A 14,465-nucleotide genomic window follows, 5' to 3' on the forward strand; every position below is an offset into this window, starting at 1 on the left:
ACCTTCTCCTATGCCATCCTGTTGGGCTACTATGGAAAGGACTTTCTGGAATACAAATACAGGCAGCTAATATACTTCACAGATTTTGCATGGTGACCCTGGATGGCAGACATGGAGTTATGACTAGAGTCCTCCCCTCTGGTAGGTTGTTCCTGGGAAGTAGCTGGACAGTGGGCTCCTTCTGGACTGGTTGCTCCACTCAGTGCACAAGGCTCCCTGAAGGAGCCTCAGATCATGGGAGTGACTGTTTGGTCAATAGCTTATGCAGATTCCTAGCTAGCTCTTACATCTTAAATTAACCCATTTCTATTAATCCAAGTAGTGTCACAAGGCTGTGGCTTATTGGAAAGGTTCCAGGCATTTATCTCCTCCAGCAGCTACATGGTGTCTCCCTGACTCCACCTGCTCTCTTTATATATCTCTGTTCAGATTTCCTGCCTGGCTTTACTCTTCTAAGCCATTGGCCAAAACAGCTTCTTTATTAACTAATGGTAATAAAACATATTCACAGCATACAGGGGAATCCCACATCATCTCCCATTTTCTATCTTTGTGAGACTAAAGTTTTATATATAATTTATCTTTTACCATAACTAAGGAAAACTATATAACTATCTAGTCTTCAACTCCATCAAAGAATTCAGAAGAATATAATATTACCTAAGTAAACAGAAAGTGCATTGTAAGCAACTTCCAAAACTCTAGAATTGCTAGGGACATCTTGCTGCCTGAATAGTCACCCAAAGTTCTTCTGTAACATTGGGGCATCCATCTTCAGCCTACAGGCCCATAGTATCTTGCAGACTTTCCCGTGAAGCAGGAAATTTGAAAGACTATTTTGCCTCTATTGGCAGTTTTTCAGTCACTTTATTCTGTATCGTACGGAATGCCTGGCAGACTCTTTCTTGGCAGGATGGCAGGAACACTGAAGGACCATCTCACCTCTTTTGGGAAGTTCAGCCGTCATTTTTTGTGGGTCCTGCATGTCAGTTAATAAAGCATACCAACAAGCAGTTCAAGCAATTTCTTGCAGTTTCTTGCCCAAATGGCTAACAAACTCCATAAGAAGCCTCTTCACTGCCCATCATCCTCTTGAAGTAGATTGATGTTGCCAGGAGCATATGTGTCTCATTGTCATGAAAAAATCCTAAGTTATTAAAACATTATAAATACCATATTCTGTAAGTCTTTGAAGTGTTGAAGATTACCTATCTAGCTGAAATATATCTATGTATATCTAGAAAACCTAACTAATCCATTAATCTGTAATTCTTAATTATACATTGCGTTTTTAAGTGAGCTATGCAAACACAATACCTTAAATAAGAGCAGAAATACATAAATACAATATAGCAAAATCAACCTTAAGTTTATATCAAATGACCAAGATCCATACCAATGCAAAGTATTCATTTCTATACGACATCCCCCTTATTTTTTTAACCAACCATTTAAAATGAAAACAAACATTTATAAACAAGCATTTTTGGGGATTTGGCTATAGTTTTCTTCAAACTGTTTCCAGCTGTTTGTTGAAGGAAGTATTTTGGGGGTTCACAGAGACCTTTCAGGGGATCTTGTTTCATCAAGCCACATTAGCCTGGAAGGAATCCATAGGTTCTTGTCTTCTGTGGAAATAAAAGCAGAACCTCTTTTCCAAAGAAACATAATACCCAAATTTTGAAGTCAAGATACCTTTAAAATATATATGTTGGTTTATCTTAGCAGCCCCCAGAATAAAATATCACTCTGCAGTCAAAAAATTCAAAGAAAACATAATAGTATACATAATCCAGACTCTCTGTCTATTCCATCTTTATGTGGCTTATTTTCCTTACTCTTTTAATCTATGACTGCCTGTACTCTTGTATTACTGTCTCTTTAAAGACTTTGTTTTATTTTTAAAACTATTTTTTATGATTGCCTATACTCTTTTTCTTCTCTCTTCCAAGCCTATATACATTTATCCAACACTGTGACCCATTCAGAGGTCTTTTTCATCTAAATATCTTTATTTCTTTTTCTTTATTGCAAATCTGTAATCATTTTCTGACCAGAAGCACTTTTTTTTGGCTTTTCAAGACAGTGTTTTGCTGTAGAGAACTTTTTTTTTTTTTAATGCTAAGCAGGCATGGCTAGGACCAAGTCCATGGCCTTGCCTGTTTGCTCCACCCAATCCAACATGGTGGAGGTATGTTCACCAACTCTGTGAACCATGCTTACTGCCACAGCTCCAAGGATGCAGTGGGGTCTATGTTGCCATTAAGCAATTAGTAGCAAGCTTCTCACAAGTACCATTTTTAGTGTAGAACCTCCCAAAAGAGCCAGAGTTTTGTGCTACCAGCATGAACCAGGAAGCTGACTCTTAAAGAAGCCCCTCAGTGTTTGCTGCTAATGCTAAGTCAGGAAGTCTTCTCTTAAAGGAATCATGCCTCTGTTATCTCTAGCAAACAAAACCTGCCTGAGAAAATGCTGCTACCAAGAAGTCATGCTTAACTCTGTTCTTTTGTGTCTAGAATTCCTTTCCAAGCTCTCTCAGGTTTTATGTGGATGTAGTTGCCCCACATTGGTGCCATTATGTAAATGGAGACTGCTTGTTTATTCCTGGTTGCTCAGACTCGAATAATCACACAGAAACTATATTAATTAGAGCATTGTTTGGTCAATAGCTTATGCGGATTCCTAGTAGCTCTTACATTGTAAATTAACCCATTTCTATTAGTCTGTGTATTGCCACAAGGCTGTAGCTTATGGGAAAGGTTCTGGGCATCTGGATCCTTCAGCAGCTAAATGGTGTCTCCCTGGCTCTGCCTACTTTCTCTCTGTAGCTCTGTTCTGACTTCCTACCTGGCTTTACTCTGCTAAGCCATTGACCAAAACAGCTTCTTTATTAACCAATGTTAATAAAGCATATTCATAGCATACAGGGGGGAATCCATATCATCGGTGCACTCAATCCAGCTCTGGTCTCGGGCTCCCACCTGTTGTGTGTAGGCAGTATTTATACCCATGGAACCAGATGCATTCCAGCAAATGCAACCAGTCCTGTACCTTCCCAACTCCACAATGTCAGGTCTGGCCAGTATCTCCATGTCCAGCTCAAAAACCCCACCACACTTGGCATCTGCATCCTAGAATTTCACCAAAGAACCAGGCTCTGGAACATTCCTGTCCCACCTTTACCCAGATACTTTTCAGCTTAAGAAGACAGAGGCACTAAAAGTTTGTCTAAGATTAAGTCTAGAATGGTCTGGCAGCTGTAAAGGAGAACCATGGGCATTGTTGGCTGTTGGTGATTCCAAAGACCATGGAAGGGATCTAGGAGGTTGGAGTTGAAGCTGGTTACCCCAAAGATAGCCTGGTTGTTCGTACCACCTCTTAAGGATGGCCTCTGTAGGCTGAACATTTTCCTCACAATCTTTTTTTGATGTAATCACCCTGTACAAAAGCTCCTAAGATGGGAATGGGGTCATCTTTCTGTCTCCCCGAGAATTAGTTAGGTGATAAAGATGGAATGATTCCCAACCCCATTAGCTCACCACCAAAGTCCTTGTTATCCCTGCCAATGAGACTGTGGTGACAGTCTCAGATATTGCTAGAGCCAACAAAAGATCTCCAAAGATCAGAGGCTCCGGGGATACAAGGGATAAAAAGCAGTTAAAAGTATAGTCATAAGAGACACGGCCAGACAGCACTGAAATTCTCTTTATCAGACAAGGAAATGGAATTACCCTAGTTATCAGTGAGAGTCGGTGTGAGTCTACCTGGAATAATAGGAGGGGTGCTGTGTGGCTAACTGGCTCTTCCTATTCTCCCAGGAAGAGGCCCATCCTACATAGTGGTAAGTGGGAGAAGATAGAGCAGGATGGCATCAAGTGGGCTTCTGATCATGTGCATTGAATAAGGCTTTAAAGAAGATTACAGTGGTTATGTCTGTAGCTAATGGCCATCTCTGCAGGCAATTTTGCCTTCTTCATACCTAACCGACCATGCCTATAAGCATGACTGCGCACACAGTCCATCATTCTGTATGCGTACTATATAGTCAGGGAAAGAAGGCAGACTCTTCATTTTTGCCACACAGGCACATGATGACCTGGGCCCATCCCCAGCAACCCCTTTTGCTCCCCTACCCCTTCCTTTCCAACACTGTAAGAGAAAATCCTGGTGAGAGGGAGAAGTGGTACCCATGCATTTCCCACAGCCACTGCTCTCTTCCTGGAGCAATGAGAACCACAAAGCATCCAAATGGAGGGCTCCTACTTTAGGCAGCTGATGGAATCTCGACCACCAAGTTTGTGGAAGAAGACAGGCTGGCTAGATATCCTGTGCTCCTCCACAAATGAACTCTTCCCTTGCAGAAAGGACATGCCTGTTCATTTTCATCTGAGGATGAGTGTGTCTTTGAAGAGATTGGAAGTAAGTAATGTGGATGGACGTTCTAGGCCTGGACAGCTCCTGGAGTGTGAGCTTCAAGCACATGTTCCCTTAGGGGGTTACATTTGTAGTAAGACATTGTTGAAAAGGATGCTTTTAAGCTAGAGTCCAGACTACAGACAAATCATATACCTAGGAAAGCAAGTTCTCCCTTGGGGTTGGTTCCTATCCTAGTCAGGTTTAACTGTAAATTTGACACCTCCTAGAGTTACCTGAGACAAGAGCCTCAAACTGAGGGATTACCCAGATGAGATTTGCCTGCAGGCATGTCTTTTGGGGGATTGCCTTGATGGTTAATTGATGGAAGAGGGTCCAGCCCACTATGGGCAGCACCATCCCTAGGCCATGTGTACTGAGTTGTATTAGAAAGCTAACTAAGCATAGATCTGGGGATCAGTGAGCCAGAAAGCAGATTTTCCATGATTTCTGCTTCAAGTTCGTGTTGAGTTCCTTGATTTTTCTTAATGATAGACAGTGAGCTGTAGGCAAAAGTAAGCCTTTCCTCCCCTAAGCTGCTTTTGATCAGAGTGCTTCATCATGGGAACAGAGTGAAACTCACTTGAGTATCTCTGGAAGATGCCTCTAGTTTTCTCAGAATCTCTGTCCTGGATGACCTGACATGCATGCGCATGACAGCAGACCCACAGGGGCTATAGAAGCTCCTCGGAAGAAATCTGCCTCCTTGACACAGGTTCTGGCTGGGTTTCCATCCTGGGACGTGTAATTGTGTGTACATAGGTGTCCTGTACTGTAGTCTTGTCTCCTCCTTGTTGTGACAGACTCTTCCTGGAAGCTGGCAGAGATCCATGCCACAAGCCATCCTGGACAAGGGACTTCCACCCCTCCAATGGTGCCCTCCCATTGGAGCTACCCAGGGTCTATGAGACTGGACACCACCAACTCTTACATGTTGGCCTCGTCTCTACTGCTCCTGCCATTGCTATGGCTTCTGCTAAGAGCCTGGCTTCTGGGTTCCAGAATGTGCCAGGGGAGTTCAGACAGTGCTCCCCAACCTCATTGTCTCTCCACATGTTTCTGGAAGGGACAGTGAGGAGATGTCACAGTTAGCACACTAACCAACAAGGACAAGCTATATCTACCACCGTCTTGGGCCAGCTGGGGTACTGTGTTACTCTAAGAGCTCCGGAGGCCACCAGCCAAGCCAGAGAAGCACACAAAATCACAGGCCAACTGATGGCTCTCAGTTTCATATGTGCCTTCTCATGGGCTCTTTTGGGGAGCCTGACCCTGCTTCAGGTCCTGCCAAGGCTGCATTCTGCTGGCCTAAGAGTGCTTAGGAGGGGGATCCCTGCCTTGTGGCGATGCCTTGAGGGAGAACGGGAATATCCACCTGACTAGCACACAGGGCAAGGTCGCAGGTTACCATCAGCCTCAAAGCCAGCAACAGATGTGATTGAGCCCTTGACTGGCATCACAGCTGTAGATCCATTAATTTTAGTGTGTCTGATGAGCTCAGGGGTAGTTTCTCTTTCTCTGTCCCTAACCTCTTGAAGGGGAAGTGTTTGCCTGTGGAAGGCATAGAACCCCTGCCATCAATGCAGCTTCAATTTGGAATTCTTTGCTTTTCTTCGAAAACAGATGCAACTTCCTCTAGCTCCCACCACTCTGGCAAGGATCTTCATGACCTAGGCTTACAGGAGGTAGTCTAGAAGTGACCACACACACCCCATCCCTGGTAGGTGCCATTGCATTGCCCATGGCCCATGGGCAATTGTGGACAGCAGGGGAGATGGTGGTGTACAAACAGCCTATGTTCTATAACTTAAAGACAATGCAGTGACCAGCTCATAAGTGAGTCATTGTTTTGAAGTAAACAGCATCATTATATGAGGAAATCAAGTTGTACTTAGTATAAAGTGGTGGTGAATCTGTTGGTGTCATTGAGAAACTAAGCATCGCTGCCATTGTTAAGTCTCACCCTCTCTCCTGAAGGAAAAACTCCGGTGTCCTTTCCCACAAGATTTCACACCAAGCCAGGTGGTGGTGGTGCACACCTTTAATCCCAGCACTCGGGAGGCAGAGACAAGTGGATCTCTGAGTTCAAGGCCAGCCTGGTCTAAAAGAGCTAGTTCTAGGACAGACTCCAAAGCTACAGAGAAACCCGGTCTCGAAAAAAAAGAAAAAAGAAAAAGATTTCACACCAAATTCTGGCATTCCACCTATGCCAATGGACCCAAATAACTGGGCAGATGAGAATTGTTGCCCTTCCCTGGAAGGTGACCCACAGAGGAGCATAGACCCAGCAGCCCTCCAGAGAAGGCATGTGAGCCGTGTGCACAGAGTTCAAGATTGGTGAGTGTATGAGTGCGTGTGGTTGTCTGGTTCCGTGTTTGGATTCTCTAACCAAAGGCCAGGCATAGCCAAGTTCCTAAGCATACAAACACACAGAGCTTGGAGTAACTGAAAACAAAAGCCCTGAGACACATGTCTGGCAGGCGCCTCGGTGCTGAACTTGAGCGTGTTATTGAGGAAGCCATGTGGGCAGGTCTGCTCACTGCAGGAGGAAGGCTGCATTCTCATGTTTCCAGGCTGGGGACTAGCTGAGAGCACTCATTTATTTAAAGGTGCTGCTTGCTCAAGATGCAGAATGACAGATCTAAATAGTACAGCACCGAGAGGTATGTAGCTGTCTGTCCTCTTGCATGCAAACATCCCACTTCTGTGCAGGGAAGCAGTGTGACAGGCATTCTGTACTTTCCAGGAAATTGGTCTCAGATGTAGATGAGCCGATTCTCATCAGCACAAGATGGAAGCGTCTGTGCTGGGCCTGTGGCTGTCAGGGCTGTGTGTCCATGCGATCCTGGTTCCGGGTTGTGTTCTCCCACCCTTGCTTGCCGGGAAGATTCAGAGGCCACAATAGTCCCCGTGGTCCGAACATTCAGAGCTTGTGCAGTGGGTATAGTTGGCGTTCTGGATTGAAAGGGACCTCTGGAGAGGCAGCCCGCCTGTAAACCCTGCTTTAAACACCGGTGCCAGGTAACATTAGCCTGCATCACCCTAGTAGACCCTAGACCCAGTGACGAGTGTTCCTGTGGCTCATTGAGAGAAGACACAGACACGAAGGAGGAGGTGTTGGGAGGACAGAGGAAAGAGGAGAGCCATGCAGCCTCAAGCCAGCCCCATGTGGAGCACGGGAGTTCCGGAGAACAGAAAGCCCCCGCCTCCAGAGCACTCCGTGGGACACAGCCCTGTCAACACCTCCACTTCAGACGTCTGAGCTCCAGAGATGGAAGCTTATACTTCTGTTGTTTGGAACCTGTGTGTGCAACTTGATGCAGCAGCCCCAGGACACTCTTGCTACTGCCTCTGAGTGGCAGTGGTGAAGATGTGAGCTGGGTCCCCTTGTCAGGCCACTGCCCTGTCACACAATGCAAGAGCCAGGAGCAGCCCCCAGCATGGACCGAGTGCCAGATGCTGAGAAGTCAGTTTTGAGAGTTGGACAAGCCCAGGTTCAAATGCCTTCTGTCTATGGGACCCTTGGTGATCTATTCAGCCCTTCCAGAGGGACAAGTGTCAAGATGCTCTTGCTCTTCCCTCCCTGGCAACCTGCTGACCAGAGGGACCCTAGAGAGGAGATGCTGGATGGATGACCCCAGGATGAAAAGGAATCCATTTCTCCTTTTCTGGCTTGAATGTGGTCAATAACAGTGACCCATAGACCTGTGACAGTCCCCAGGACTGGGGTGTCAGGCCGCAGCTGAGTCCAACAAACCTGTAGCTGATGTTACAGCTCATAGTGGCCATGCGAGGTTGTGTCTATACCAGGGCACACAGGAGGTTTTAGCAAGACTCTGATTGCGAGCCACGTTGTTTTTTGTTGTTGTTGTTGTTGTTTTGTTTTGTTTTGTTTCATTTGTTTTTAACAAAAGGATTCTAAAAGGCTACACTTCTCCTGGCCTGGTCCTGCCGTTCTCATAGGGAACACATCTCTGCTCAAACCCGCTAGGTAGAATTTTAGTATTAATGATACCAAGCTAATCCTAAAGTCGCCATAGCAGAAGTCATGCAGGATTGATCTAAAAGAGACAAATTAACCAATGGGGGAGTCGTATGGCTGTCCCAGAACCATCTGGCAGCATAGAGGACCTGAAGGGGTGACGGGTACCGCACTTATTCAGTTTGTGGTTGCAGGGAGTCAGGACAGCTGGACACGCCATTCAGAAAATAAGCCAATCTGGTGACTTCAGACATCTGAACATGCTTTTCCTGGTATTATGTTGGGTGAGAACATACCTGTGCCCTGTGTGTGCATGAGGTATCTGGGGAGGGGCAGGAGCTCCAGAGCTGTAGGGGAAAAGCCTCAACCAGCTGACCTATGAGATGGCTGGAGACAGAGGGCAAGGAAGGCACTGGCAAGGAAATGTGGGCAACCTTTCTAACAGAGTGGATTTTATTATTTTTTTTTTATTGTACAATAGTTTATTTATTTTACATACCAATCCCAGTTCCCCCTCCCTTCTCTCCTCCTACTCACCCCATCTTCCTCCCACCCCCCATATCTGCTCCTCAGGGTAAAAGCCTCCCCTGGGAATTCAAGGAAATGTGTCCCATCACCTTGTTGAGGCAGGACCATGCCTGCCCCCACTGAGCAAGGTCTCTCTCCATAGAAAGTAGGCTCCACAAAGATAGTTCATGCATTAGAGTTAGATCCTGGTCCCGCTGACAATGTCCCCACAGACTGCCCAAGCCACACCATTGTCACCTGCATTCAGGAACCTAGTTCAGTCCTACGCAGGTCCCCTGCTGTCAGTCCAGAGTCAGTGAGCTCCAAGTAGCTCGGGTCTCCTGATTCTGTGGGTTTCCCCATCCTGGCATAGTGGGTTTTCATGTGTGAATGTTTCTATAATGGATGAAAAGGCTGGTAAAACATCACGGCGGATAGAGGTGCCTGCACAAAGGCCTGACAGCCTGTGACCATCCTCAGATGTTACAGGGTTTAAGGAGGTAACAGACACCTGAGAGTTTTCCTCTAACTTCCACACATGTGCCACAGTGTACACACACCACACACACACACACACACACACACACACACACACACACAGGGCAGTCACCAGCAAAGATGCAAAGCGGTCCTCGGAGCCTCTGAGAACGGCAGAGGAACTGGACAGACAATGCTACCTGAAGTGGTCCTGGAGAGACACCCTCCCATGCTGGAATCAGGCTGGGTTAACACAGCAGGAGATGTCTTGTAGCAGGGAGGGTTTAAATGCACATCATACCTAATTTTCTTATCTGCAGCATCAGTGGAGATAGTGGTGATATTCATGAGTCAACTGCCCTGTAGTAATTCCATATTTTTCTTTCTTTTTTTTTATTTCTAAAACAATTTTATTTTACATACCAAATCCAGTTTCCTCTCCCTTTCATCCTCCCACCCCTCCCCCCCACCCCCATTCACTCCTCAGAGAGGGTGAGGCCTCCCATGGGGAGTCAACAAAGTCTGTCACATCACTTGAGGCAGGACCAAGGCTCTCCCATCTGTATCTAGGTTAAGCAAGGTATCCCTCCAAGGAGAATGGGCTCCAAAGAGCCAGTTCATGTACCTGGGATAAATCCTGGTTCCACTGCAACTGGCCTCGAAAACTGCCCAAGTCACACAACTGTCAGCCACGTTCAGTCTTATGCAGGCTCTCCGCCTGTCAATCCGGGGTCTGTGCGGTCCCACCTGTTCTAGTCAGCTGTCTCTGGGTTTTCCAAAGAAAATGTGCTACATTTACACAATGGAGTACTACTCAGTGGTAAAACAGAGAAATAAACAAAGAAAGAAGCAAACAAACAAAAAACAAGGACATCTTGAAACTTTCAGGCAAATAGAACTAGAAAAAGCCATCCTGAGTAAGATAACCAGACACAGAAAGACAAGCACAGTCTGTACGCACTCAGAAGTGGGTGTTAGACATAAAGCAAAGGATAACCAGCCTACCCAACCTACAGTCCATGACCCCAGAGGAGACAGGAAACAAGGAGAACCCTAAGAGAGGCATACATGGATTTTCCCCCGCCCCAGCAGGGAAAGTAGACAAGATCTCCTTAGTAAATCGGCAGCATGGGGACAAGGGAGAGTGGTAGGGAGTGAGGAGGGAAGGAAGGAAGGGGGAGGAGAACATGAGGGATCGAAAGGTTGAGTTGGGTGAAGGACAAAGAGGGAGAGCAAGGAAAACGATACCTTGAAAGAGGAAGCCATTATAGGGCTAGCAAGAAACCAGGCCCTAGGGAAATTCCCAGGAATCCACAAGGATGACCCCAGCTAAGAAAATCTAAGCAGTAATGGAGAGGGTACCTAAACTGCCCTTCCCCTGTAATCAGATTGATGACTACCTTAATTGTTGTCATAGAACCTTCATCCAGTAACTGATGGAAGCAGATGCAGAGATCCACAGGGCAGCACCGGACTGAACCCCTGGAGTCCAGTCATAGAGAGGAGTGATATTAGGAAAGGGGCCAAGAACACAGTAATCCCTTTTTAAGGCCCTTCCTGGGGCTGGAGAGGTGAGGCTCTAAGAGCACCTGCTTGCTCTGCAAGAATGGGGACTTGACCCTGCAAGAATGAAGACTTGAGTTTGGACCCCAGCACCCACATGAAAAGCGAAGCATGGCCGTGCATGGCTGTCACCCCTGCACTGGGACGCAGAGCCAGGCAGATCCTGAGAACTCAGTGGCCGGCCAGCCTCACCCAAACCGCAAGCTTCCAGCTCAGTGAGAGATCCTGTCCCAAAGCGAGGTAGAGAGTGCTACAGGCTTGGAAAGCCCAGCGCCCTGCCTTAGCTGCCATTTGAGTACACGGGGATCACTAGCCCCTCTGCACAGGCATGCACTGCATATGTGCATAACACACCACAGACACACAACACATAAAGTTAAAAAGAACCATCCTACAGGAACACTTGCGTGAGCCTATGCCACAGCCACTACAAGACTGTCTGTGGCCCCCATCACACGTGACAGCAGCTCACGGGAAACAGTAAGTGTGTTGTGGACATGGGCTGGCCCAGCGCCTCCTGGCATGAATGTACAACTAGGGAAAAGTGGGTCCGCTCGCCTCTAGGTGACGGTCAGGCATAGCTGTTCCGCTGAACTGGAAGCTTGCCGTGGAAGCAGAGCAAGACAGACAGCCTTGCAAGTGGAAGGCAGTGTAGCCTTTGGGAAGAGCAGACGCTGGCGAGACAGTGAGCAGGTAAAGGTGTGTGTGTGTGTGTGTGTGTGTGTGTGTGTGTGTGTGTGTGTGTGCCACCAAGCCTGGCAACCAGAGTTTGATCCCCAGAACTCTGATGGGAAACAAAAGACCTCACTCCCACTACAGGTTGCCCTATGACCTCCAGTCACACACACACACACACACACACACACACACACACCTACACAGACACACGCAGACATACAAAAGAAATAGATAAATAACGTTAGAGGGAGAAGAGGAGGACAGAGTTGGTGTAAGCCCTGCAAGAGGCCACCAGGGAACCAGCAGATAACAGGGAGCCAGGCAGAAGGCAGACCCTAGGCCATGAGTGCTGGACATGTGGAATTTTTTTTTGTCTCAGATGATGACCAATCAGAGGAGAGCAACACCTGGCTGTCATCAGCTCTGCACCCCTAAGACAAAAGACATAAGACCAAGCCACACCCACACACCTGAGGAGGCCCTTTGAGCCTGCACCACCTGTACCCTCCTCCAGTTCATGGCTCTGGGGCAGGTTCTGTTCCTGGGCAGCACTTTTATCCACATAATATTTGCCCCACTCCCACCCCCGCTTTTGGTCCTTGCAGGAAGGATGAACTGAGGAGGACCTTGAGGTGAGCACACTCACCCCTGTCTAGAGGTAGGCACACCACACCATCTGTCTCCGGCTTGGAAAGTCAGGAGAACAGAAGCCGGGTGGGGACAGCAGTGGGCAGTGTAGGCCTGAGCCCTGCCCGAGGGAAGCCTGCCTTCTCTTCTCCCTTCCCTGTGTTTTACATAATTAGGTAAGTCACTTAATGTCGTGTGTCTTGTTAGAGAGGCTACTAATCCTTAGAGCTAACAGCACTAATTAGTGTAGAACACTTTGAAAATAGAAGAAATTCAGATGTGGAATGTAATTGCCCGGTCCTCCTGGTACTGACACTTGCACGGAGTCACAGAAGAGTGGCGGGCCTGGCTGGATCTGGGGGTACGGGTGGACTGAAGTGCCGGGCTGGTGACAGGAGACAGGAAGGTGCCCGCTCCTTGGGGTTGCTGGAACTAAGTATGGCAGGAATGGCCGGCCCTGGGCTGGGCTTTACACGCTGTGCGGCAGCTCTGCGAGTGTGTGTTGTCCTCGGGGCTCTCATTGCGGAAGTGGGGTGGTCTGAAGCTTGTTCCCTGGAAAGTGTAAGTCGTGAGACACCTGTCACTGGTTCTGGCCAGCTGGCCTGATTCTGGCCGGTGGTACATTCTCCTTAAGGAAAAAGAGATCTTCGCCGTAAATTTTTTAAGAAAGAGGCTGAGGGAAGTCCAAGGGAACCCTGATTGCTCTTTGGGCTGACGAGGGAGGGGGACTTGATTGGGGGAGGGGGAGGGAAATGGGAGGCGATGGTGGGGAAGAGACAGAAATCTTTAATAAATTAATAAAAAAATAAAATATCACAAAGAAAGAAAGAAAGAAAGAAAGAAAGAAAGAAAGAAAGAAAGAAAGAAAGAGGCTGAGCCTCAGTCTTTGCCCACCCCTAGATCCAAGGGCACATGAGCCACGTGTTTCTCTTCTTCAGGGTATCAGCTTCCTTGGAATGTACAGAGCCCATGGCAAACCATTGATTTCCTTAAACCATGATGCTAATATGTACATTTTTCAAATTTTATTTATATTGTGCATGTGTGCTACTTGTGTGTGTGCACCATCCGTGTGCAGGTGCCTGTGAAACCAGAAGAAGGTGCCAAAGCCCCAGGAACTGGAATGACAGGGAGCTCTGAGCTGCCTAATATGGGGGCTGGGAACTGAGCCATTTTCCAGCGCCTGGTAAGGTGCACCTTTTGGGGCAGGAGAATGGTTGGCTAAGGGTCTTCTCAGAAGCTTATTTTCTCCCTGTACACTGCAGCCAGTCAGCAGGGCTACCTCTAAGTCCAGGAGAAACATCACAGGGGTGCAGCCCCACCCCAGCCCGAGTTCTGCAGTTGCTGCTGACAGCGTCGGCAGTGTCACAATTAGCAGACACCTTCCTCTTCTAGAGACAGCCAAGGACCGCAGTGGCTGCGCCCTCAGACCCAGCCCTGTGGGAGCAGGGCTCACAGAAACCACGTGTAAAATGCGCGTCTAAAAAGGATTGGATTGGATGCTGTCATGTGCTTGTTTGCTTTTTCTTTTGAGACAGGGCCTTACGACAGAGACAGAGTTGGCCTGGAACTCAGCTGTGTAGGCCAGGCGGGCTTCAAACTTGTAACAATCTGGCCTCAGCCTTCTCCCAGTTTAGGGAATTACAGGCATTCATTACCACACCTTTGGTTTTGTTTTCTGTTTTTAAATTGTGATCCTCCAAATCCAGGAAAACTGCCAGACAGCCTCCCCCAAGCTCCTGGGTCACACTGAGAATCCCCTGGGCTTCTGCAGCTTCCCAAAGCCTCCTCTGGTGTTTTCCTTCAGTGCTGTGTGACCCTCAGACTGCTGCTTTCCCAGGACCAGGTCTGCTCAAGACTTCCGCATGACTTGCAAAGGCCACACAGAGAGCAAAAGGTATGAGTGTCACTTACCCCAGGACCTGGAGGCCTGCAGGCCAAAGGCAGAATTATTCTGAAGAGTTAGTGGGTGGATGGGCTAAGTCAGGGGGCTGCTGCCTGGGGATGGTCTTGGCACACTTCCATGTGGTCAAGGTCTTCCACAGTCTCAATGTTAGATGAACATCTGGCCATGGTTATTAAGATTCGTGCTCAGTAGGCATTTGCTGAAATATGAAGGGAATTGGTCCCTTCAAGGAGGATTTGTTACCAGTGGTAAAAGTTGACGTTTTTGAACAAAAAAATTAGGATTTTTTTGAAAATGTGTGTCTTTCTCTGT

General features: G+C 47.5%; 1 long non-coding RNA gene across 2 annotated transcripts in view; it reads left to right on the forward strand.

The window, feature by feature from the left end:
* Window positions 1–13,126: 13,126 nt before the first annotated feature.
* LOC126498815 (uncharacterized) overlaps window positions 13,127–14,465 on the forward strand; it is a 70,075-nt gene continuing 68,736 nt past the window's right edge. For both annotated transcript variants that reach the window (XR_007590905.1, XR_007590906.1), the window contains exon 1: window positions 13,127–14,144. This is a non-coding gene — a long non-coding RNA (uncharacterized lncRNA). The remainder of the gene's footprint in view (window positions 14,145–14,465) is intronic.

Source organism: Alexandromys fortis, unplaced genomic scaffold (assembly GCF_014885135.2).
Source record: "Alexandromys fortis isolate MF-2015 unplaced genomic scaffold, M_Fortis_MF-2015_v1.1 scaffold_3, whole genome shotgun sequence".
Taxonomy (NCBI): domain Eukaryota; kingdom Metazoa; phylum Chordata; class Mammalia; order Rodentia; family Cricetidae; genus Alexandromys; species Alexandromys fortis.